The 7,884-nt window shown below is 42.0% G+C and overlaps 1 long non-coding RNA gene across 1 annotated transcript; it reads right to left on the bottom strand.

The window, feature by feature from the left end:
• Positions 1–4,370: 4,370 nt before the first annotated feature.
• LOC110470084 (uncharacterized) lies at positions 4,371–7,618 on the bottom strand. The gene is made up of 3 exons (XR_002465346.4): positions 7,294–7,618; positions 5,574–5,648; positions 4,371–5,149 (listed from the first exon to the last, which is right to left on the bottom strand). It is a non-coding gene; the product is annotated as an uncharacterized LOC110470084 (long non-coding RNA).
• Positions 7,619–7,884: the final 266 nt, after the last annotated feature.

Below are 7,884 nucleotides of genomic sequence, written 5' to 3'. Positions count from 1 at the left end.
GAAACCAGAAAGTGACAGGGACACTGATGCTGTCCATAAATAGATCAGAGATTACAGTGAACAACAATTATTTGGGAAAGGACAAGGTTGGCCCAAGACCATCTGTGTATGAGCTGTTGCAAATAAAGTAGATGTTAGAGGCATGCTGATGAGTATCAGATCAAGCTGTCCAAACCATTAACAATGAAACAAGGATTTTTACAAGATAGAAGCTGCAATGCAAGGTAGCAGACGTGCTAAGCTGGGCCCTTTCAGTCATACAGTTTACCTTTCTAAATTGCAAGTAATTCATGTATTTACACACTAATGATGCCTATATATTTGCATGTTCTATCATACAGTGTGTGATAGCATCTCTTACCTTTCCTCTGTAGGTAAATGTGTGTGTGGATATACATGTCTCTCTGTGTAGAGGGTGAGAAGTAAAGGCTACTCCCACTGCATATGTTTACATGTTTATCATTAATGTCACAAAATTTTAACTCTCTATCTCCTTAATCGAGTGCCCTTCTTCTGCAGCAATAAATACTCATTTTTTGTAACACTCTGTGGCTGACAAGAAGGAAGGGTAAGCACATTCTGTATTACTTTTAAACAATGCCCACTGGCAAACACTGCTGAGTACTCTGGTTTTCCATCTGTCAGCTTTTCTAAGCTATAGATGCTGTGATTAGTCATTAGTCCAATGGGTCACTCTCATTTCCTCATCCAGTCTCTTTTTTAGTTATTTTTTTATTTTATTTGCACATTTCCTCCTATTGCAAGGGTGGATGCTCTTTCTGAAGTGTGAGTGCATCCCAAATCCATAGCTGCAGAAATACTGGTAAGGAAAGAAGACTTCTCTGACTCCAAGCTGAGTTTTCTCTCACAGATGTTTCATGAACAATCTTTCTGTTTCCGTAGCAGGTGCTGGAAACTCAAAAATTGGCAGAGAATCCTATTCTAGCTCATGTCTTTGGCTTACTGGTGAAAAATGCCATGTGTTGGATGTTTGTCATATGTTCCTTAAGATACAGTTTAAAAAGATATTTTTTGATGAGGTGGTGACCTTCTCTGATTACTGTCCTGATTATGGGATCCTTGCCCATGGGTGTGCTGCTGGGAGCCTTGTGGGGAATCACAAGTCCTCTTGTGATTCATCAACAATGTGCAGGAATAATTCTAAGTCAGCAAAATTTTGAACAGTATCTTTCATCTGTGTGAATTGATCTGTTAACTAACAAGGTATGTACAAAAACCACTGACAGGATTTGAAACTTAAGAATGAGAGTATCAGTGTCTGGAAAAAATGAAGTTAAGTGGTATGTTTCCTATTTGGAGGAGAACAGGAAAGAGAGAATGCAAAAGAAACAACCTTGCAAAGAATCCTTCACTTTTTGTAATTGTCACTAACTGTTTTTCCTTGATTAAACTGTTGCAGATCTAAAATTTGGTATGTATCATGCTCATCTGCTAAAACGAGGTTCGAATCAAGTTTGCTTCCCTGGAAATAGGCATTGCATGCTTACATCTTAGTTCTTCCAAAATAGATGAAAAAATGATGACTTCTGAATGGTTGTGTCATTCATGTAATGTTTGGATGTGTTTGTTTTTATTACAACACTGTTGATGTTTCTGTTATTTTTATTCCCCAAGTGTTGTGTTACTCCTATGCTGCTATTTCCTATTTTGTCAGTTCTTTCCTGGAGGAGGTTTCTCTGGAGTCTATTTATCTTTCAATTAGAAATGTTTTCTTTGCAGCCCTACTGATTAATTTATTTTGCTTAAGCATGAAACAAGTTGGATATGCAGCATGGCAAATGTAGGAGTAAAACAGCAAGGATGCTTCAGAATATTTTTTTGAATTTTTATTTCAAATACTTCCCTGGATTCTTCTTTAAAGCCTTTTGTTAAGTGCTCCCAAGGGCAGGATGCTGGTTTTGTATATTTGTGGATCTTGCACCTTATAATACAGAATGCAGTGGTACCTCCTGTGGGAGAGCTGTGCAGGGCCACTGCAATTTCATCAGTAGTCATTCCTGTGCCATTTCACTAATAAGGATATTAATTGCAGTGTGGCAATGATTCAGTTTTTAAAACACATTTTGATATCTGGATGTATGGATATGAAAGCCCTGTAAGCTCCTACACATCTCATGCTGATGGGGTCATGGTAGGGAGGTGTTTTGAGAGGCTCAGGGAGTGCATAGCCCAGTCTTTAGCTATTAGCACCTTGTTTCCATGCTCAGCCACAGGCAGTGGGAGCAGGGTTTCTGCACAACTGCACACAGGAGCTGCTTGGCTTTGATCCTGGGTGTTTGCACTGCCTGGACCATGTAAGTGGCCTTCCACTTGTTGACCCAACCAAGCCCTTTAGCCAGGCCTAGTGCAAGGGACAGGTCTCAAGCCTTGCAAAGCTTCTCTGATTTGGGATATTTGTCATCTTGAAAAAAGTCTGTGTTGGTGGGACCTCTCAGCACCCCCTTTTTAGGTTGTCCTGACACAAAAAGTGTCCATACAGCCTTACTTTGCACAGCCACTCTTTGCCTTCCTTCCAGATCTTCTCTGGGCCATGATTTTGATATCCTACCATTGAAAACTAGTAATAAAAAAAAATTATAAAGCTATTACAAGGTCTGTGGATACAAAACAAATTCTTGCCTGAAATATGTTCTTTGCAGGGACATCAAAACCATTGCAGTTCTACCTGTCCACATGGTTCAAGTGTAATGACTAACATTTGTCATCACCTTTATTTCCATCTAGATTTATTATAAATAGCAGTCCTCCTTTCTAGAGCAATTTGTACTACTCCTCATCTCTGTTTCAAAGGCATTTTGAGTAAACAACCTTATTTTAACAAAGCAGATGGAAACCTTTTTATAGCTGTGAGGCACTGGCAGTACATACACCCCTGAGCCAGCTCTGATCTGCAGTACTGCTCTCTGCTGTACTAAGGAAATGTCTGAAGTCATTAAAGTATTGGCTATAACCCATCCCACTTCAGAGAAGTTGGATTTTCAAGGTTATAATATTGCTGAATTGGTTTTACAGCTACTCCAGAGGTACCACTGAGCGGCTTACATTGATTTCTCTGGCTTCTGTTATCTGAGAGCTGAAAGCAAATAAAGCAATCAGACTTCCTTGGGAAAGGCCCTGGAAAAGGCTGGGGCTCAGGGATCACGTACATGCCCACACTGTGATATGCCTCTGTGCTGGCCTGGCCATTGCATCTCCCCATCTGTGGGACAGTGCTCACCTCATGCTGGACCCTCAGCAGTGGCAACTGGACAGTTGCTGCTTTTGAGAAATTGTCCTCTTGCAGTGCAGGATGTTCAACACAGGTGCCACAGGAGGTGACAGTGCCCCTTTTCTGCTGTTTCCACCATTCCCATGGGCAGCTGCAGGTTTCTGACCTCCTTCCTTCTTGCAGGATAGCATCCTGGCCTTCAACAAAAGGTGTCTCTTATTGGGTGGACACATTATTAGACATGTCTGACTGGGTTATTTTAGTTAATCTCTGCCTTACTGCACAGGTCCTTCCCAGGCAGATGACATAATTTCTAGAAAAAATGAAAATACCCAGAAGAGAATACTTCTCATACCTCTGTATTAAGTCAAATATGATCATGGAGCTATCCCCAGAGCTCTGGTTCTGGAATTCTCCTTCCTGCCCAGCCTGGAGTCCCTTTGGTGCATCCCAGGAAATGCTTGGCTGCCATTCTGAAGTCACAGGAAGGGTTCGTAGCATTAGACATCAGCATCTAGTCATCTAGTAAGTGGCTGTTTTGGAAGGTAATTTGGAAAGTGAAGGGAGTTGTAGGGTAGGTGCTCCACGGGCAGTATGGAAAAGAGGGGCTGGGTTGAGAACGAGTCACCACAGCTATGGGGATTGGGCACCTCAGTCCTGCTCTGGCCATGCTTCCTTCCTCCTGAACCTGTTAATTAGACAAATTGTTATTATGTGCTGTCTAATCAAATCCTTCTTTTAGCAAATTCATTAAATGACAAGACACAACTGACATTCAGATTCCCTCTCATTGACCTCCTTCAGTAATTTTTCCACTTCAAACCCTACAAGAGAACCAGCGTGTATCCCTGAGATCTCTCCATGCCAGGCTTAGTTGGTGTAAAGACTCTTCTGTTTCTGAAGCCAGGATTTTGAAAGCAAGTTAATCATCTGGCCTGCATTTGTTTGAAGTGAAAAGACAAAGGGGAAGATTAATAAAATACTGCTATTTTGTCATGTGAAGTGACTTGAGGTAATTTCAATGTTTAGTTTCTTGCCCATCATGGAAGCATTCATGAATTCCCAGCTTTGTCAGGAAAATACAATTTTTTTCATTGCTGATTACCCTCCTGGTGTGAACTGCATAATTTCTTACTCAGAAGAAGATTACTGTAGCCATTTATTTTCTGGTTAAACTGGTGTAAATAAAACAATTGCACTGAGATGATTGAATTTTCTCTTTAACGTATGAAACACAGATGCAGAATACACAGTCCATTTAAAAAATGTTCTTACTTCCAATCAAATTTATATGAGGAAATTATCAACAAAAATATATGTTTTTTGCTCTCTGTTTGGGGAGAAAAGCAGAACAAGGCCATATGCTGAATACGCTTCTACAATTTATGAAGAATTCATGCAAGATAATGAGCTCCTGCTCTGTGCTGGGGGATGTGGGGCTGACCCTTTATTCCCACTGAGGGGCTTTTAGTGTTCACACTAATTATTCCCACTGATAAGGAACCTCAGGGAAGTCACTGCAAGGGCTGTATTGCTTTTGTGTGGGGAGCAGTAAGGAAATGAGAGGGGTGCAGGTAGGAGCCCCCCGTGCTGGTCGCTCCAGGGCTGGGTACATGAGCAGATCCGTCCTCTGCAGCCTTGTGGTGAGTGAGCAGAATCCTAACTCACTCTGAGCACCCAATTACACGTCTGCTTTACTCCTTTGATGAAGGCTTATATGGCTTGGCTCTTCTTCTTTTGATGTCAAATTAATTCTCATTGGCCTTTTTCTGTAGCTCAGGGCAACAGACATCAGTCCCTCACAGGATGATAAACAGCAAGCAGCCACAGTTGCTCCTGTGCAGAACCTAAATCAATGGCTGTTCTGCAGTTGTGGTTAGCTAAAGATGTTGTCCTCTGGTTTCTTAAGAAGTAGTTTTCCTGTGGAGGGCAGAAATACAGAATTCCTTAATACATTTTTGGACATCTCATCAGTAAATCAAGATGCAAAATTGCCTGTTCATGACAAGTTTCTGGGTAGGTGAGAAGCTGGTGACATTTTCTATGCCTGTTAATTATGTGAAATGTCTTCTTATCTTAAATTTTGCCGAAGTGTTTATTGGTCTCTGGAGATTGCAACTTATGGTGAGCTTTCCAGAAAGCAGTGCTGATGCCTCCCTGGAGTTGAAGGGTCATAAGCAATAAATTCACTCATGAATTATCTGCGCTGCTTGTCATCTGGGGTTCATTAGCATGAAAATATTTAAGCAATAAAGTAGAGACACAACTCTTGCCTTTCCACTTCAGTGGATATTCTGGGTTTTCCACCTGCTCAGTGGATGACATGGAAATAAATGCTATTTACCTTTTGTCTTGCTCCAAGCATTCTTTCTCTCCCTGCTCTCCAGCAATCATGTAATTTGATTGCTTACTTTGAGGCCTAGAAAAGCCATTTCAAAGAGAAGGAAAACATTCAGACAAGGTTTTGCCATTGCTATGTGCATCATTATTTTGTGTTTTTCTAATCGCTGTAATGAACTCCCATGCAGCTCAAGAAATTGTACATAAAATGTGTGAGAGAATACATATATAAGTATTCTGTCTTCTGTCAGGGCCTATTGACCTGCCCATGCCTAAAGAGACCAGCACTGGAAGAAAATATTAGACTATGGATCTTTCGATTACAATTGCTTATATAATTTTTCAGACACTTTCTCTAGCTGTATTGGAAAAGGTAAGCTGGAGTGTCAAACTACACTTTTACAGAGAATTGTTCTTTACCTTTGGATGCTGTATTAAATTGAATTATTTCCATTAAATCTCAGGAATGCCAATGCATTTCAAAGTGCGAATATTGAAAATGCAGGAAGGGAACTGATGGCCATCAAGAAATACACAGCTTCCTGCAGGTCATGAGCTTTTCCTGATCCAGGGCAAACACCTGACTTTTATACTTGGCTAGCTCTGGGGCTGGTTGCAGGCACCTTGCTTCAGTTACAGCAGCAGCAGAAGCCTTTCACACATTGCCCAAAGGGCTGTGGGAAAGGCTGCTCAGATGCACTAACTGGTTTTTTTTTTGCTCTGGCCATTAAAGTTGGCTTTTATTTGTGCTCTGCTCCATCAAACAACTAAAATGATGGATTTAAGCATTTGATTATGCTTAAAGAATATGCACATGGTTTGTTTTTTTCCCAAATGAAGTAGGAACAGAGGCTGAAACAGAGGTCAGTTCTATTGCACCTGCTCCCAGGTCCTACTTCTGTCCCACACAGCTCTTCATCCTAAAGATGCTTTAGTTTTCTGTCTGAGATATGCTCCCAAGTCTTCTCCTTCACTTGCTTGACCTCCTGATGCTGCTCTCTGCAAAAATCCTGCCTTTACCTAAGAGATTTCTCACCTGCCTGTGTGTGATCTGTGTTTTGGAGGCAGTTCTTTGGTTTGGGTTTTTGGATCCTACAAGGCAAATTTGACTGCATCTTTCATTTGGGTGGAATGAAGCCTTGCTGTCATGCTGAAAGCTTTCGGCTACAACAGACCTCAAGCACAGGTCTTGTTAAGAGTCATGTTTACCCAAAATCAGCAAGGTTGCTCATTTGCTTAGGAGGTGAATTTGAACTACTTACCTACCTACACTGGTAATAATTTATTTTTCAGGCATTTTGTCCCTTTCTTTCTTATGCTAGTCTTTCCCCCTTTCAGGTAACACATTTGCCATCATTCTTCCTTATGTCCTTTCTCCAAATCCAGCCTCTCTCTGCACACCTCACTCTCTGTAAACAACCAGGGCTCTGGAATGGGCTCTGGGAGCTCCGGCTCAACCTGGGCATCTTCCTCCTGGACACCCATGGTCAAACCACCCTCCCCACTTGCTGCCCCTCACTCCACTCCTCCCACCCTTCACACATTTTCCTCCACCCCATCTCTGCAGGGAAGTTCCCTTACTTTACATCTTGCTCATTTTTGTTTCAATCCCCTCTGTAAACAGACTTCCCCATTGCAGGGTGTGGTGTAGCAGGCTGAATACATTTTCACCTCCCATGAAGCCATACTAAAAGCTTTACCCCTTTTCTCTCCAAATCACTCACCAACCCAGTCCTGGCTGTATATCCTCCACAAACACACCACCAGCACTCCTCCTCTGCTCCCGGGGAGTCGGGCTGCTGAAACCAGGAATAATAATACAAGAAAAGTAGGTCATCCGCTCTCCGAGAGCATGGAATACAAAACTCAGCCACTGAGAGCTGGGTGAGCACAAAGAAGTTAAATCAACTATCAAATCCAACTGATCGAGAGCAGAAGTTTTCCTGCATTTCAATGCAGAGCTTTTCTCCTCAGCAGTGTGGCAGTGCTGGTGCGGGCAGGCTGAGCTGCCCGTGGCTCTGCCTGCTGCTGCTGCCAGCTCCAGCGGCTCTGCCTGTGCTCTGCTGACTGGGCACAGCAGCAAGCACTGTATCATGGATATGGATCTGAAGGCACATCATTTTACTGCAGTTTACTACTTCTCAACATTCCCAAGTGTTTTTTGTTTTTTTTTTTTTGAAGTATCGTTTGCTGTACTTTGCCTCTTAATTTTGCTGGGGAGCATTCTGCAGTATAACATTTTAAATGTGGCCAGAACCACTGAATTTTCCTATGTAGAAACGATAGGAAGGGGGAGGGAACATACTATACACACA

This window comes from Lonchura striata, chromosome 2 (genome assembly GCF_050655825.1).
Source record: "Lonchura striata isolate lonStrDom1 chromosome 2, ASM5065582v1, whole genome shotgun sequence".
NCBI classification, from domain to species: domain Eukaryota; kingdom Metazoa; phylum Chordata; class Aves; order Passeriformes; family Estrildidae; genus Lonchura; species Lonchura striata.
Note: the sequence above shows the minus strand (reverse complement) of the source record. Positions and strands in the feature narration are given on the sequence as shown.